Source organism: Mus musculus, chromosome 7 (genome assembly GCF_000001635.26).
Source record: "Mus musculus strain C57BL/6J chromosome 7, GRCm38.p6 C57BL/6J".
In the NCBI taxonomy this organism is placed as follows: domain Eukaryota; kingdom Metazoa; phylum Chordata; class Mammalia; order Rodentia; family Muridae; genus Mus; species Mus musculus.
The window spans coordinates 84,964,315-84,965,960 of record NC_000073.6 but is presented as its reverse complement, the minus strand read 5'-3'; positions in this window follow the sequence as shown (position 1 = coordinate 84,965,960).

Genomic DNA, 1,646 nt, shown 5'->3' with positions numbered 1-1,646 from the left:
GATGCTGGTGAGGATGTGGAGAAAGAGGAACACTCCTCCATTGTTGGTGGGATTGCAAGCTGGTACAAGCACTCTGGAAATCAGTCTGGCGCTTCCTCAGAAAACTGGACAGTACTACCAGTACATCCAGCAATACCTCTTCTGGGCATATACCCAGAAGATGTTCCAACTGGTAATAAGTACACATGCTCCACTATGTTCATAGAAACCTTATTTATAATAGCCAGAAGCTGGAAAGAACCCAGATGTCCCTCAACACAGGAATGGATACAGAAAATGTGGTACATTTACACAATGGAGTACTACTCAGCTATTAAAAACAATGAATTTATGAAATTCTTGGGCAAATGGATGTATTTGGAGGATATCATCCTTAGTGTGGTAACCCAATCGCAAAAGAAGTCACTTGATATGCAGTCACTGATGAATGGATATTAGCCCAGAAACCTAGAATACCCAAGATACAACTTCCAAAACACAAGAAAATCAAGAAGGAAGTGCAATGCGTGGATACTTCATTCCTCCCTAGAATAGGGAATAAAATATCCATGAAAGGACTTGCAGAGACAAAGTTTGGAGCTAAGACGAAAGGATGGACCATCCAGAGACTGCCCCACCAGGGGGTCCATCCCATAATCAGCCACCAAACGCAGACACAATTGCATAGGCCAGCAGTATTTTACTGAAGGGACCCTGATATCGCTGTCTCCTGTGAGGCTTTGCCTTTCCAGAAGTGGATGCTCACAGTCATCTATAGGATGGAATACAGGGCCCCCAATGGAGGAGCTAGAGAAAGAACCAAAGGAGCTGAAGGGGTCTGCAACCCTATAGGTGGAACAACAATATGAACTAATCAGTACCACCAGAGCTCATGTCTTTAGCTGCATATGTAGCAGAAGATGGCCTAGTTGGCCATCATTGGGAAGAAAGTCCCCTTGGTCTAGCAAACGTTATATGCTCCAGTACAGGAGAATGACAGGGCCAAGAAGTGGGAGTGAGTGGTTAGGGGAGCAGGGTGGGGGAGGGTATAGGGGACTTTTAGACTAGCATTTGAAATGTAAATGGAGAAAATATCTAATAAAAAATGTGGGGGAAAATAAATGAAATTAGTATCATAAAAACAAAAACAAAGACAAAAACAGAAACAAAAACAAAAAAGAAAACAAGGGCCCGCCATAGATGCTGGAAGCAACACTTGGATAATTGAACCAAAACCTGTCATATTTTCCAACTCTAATATGCAGTTTAGTTTCTACTTTGATACTGAGATACTGGTGGGTATTTCTAGGATCCGGATAATCATTGATTATTTGTGTAAGATATTCAGCTTTGGGGAACTTTGCATAGTAGCAGGCATTCAGATATGCATGAGTCACACAGGATCATGCTATTTTGTTCTCTGGACACTTAATTAGTGAGGATGCCTCTCCCTAGCATGGACAATCCTGGACACAACACCTGTAGGTCTATATTGAGCTATGGCTATGATAAGCTGTTTCTGAAACTTCTACTTTGAAACTCAATTTGGAATGGCTGGTGCAATTCATTTTAACTCTTTCAAATGGTGATCAGAAAAACAGTTTGGTGAACTAAACAGGTTAGCAAATTTTCTTAAGTTTCATGCCTGGAGCCTTCATATCCAGTGA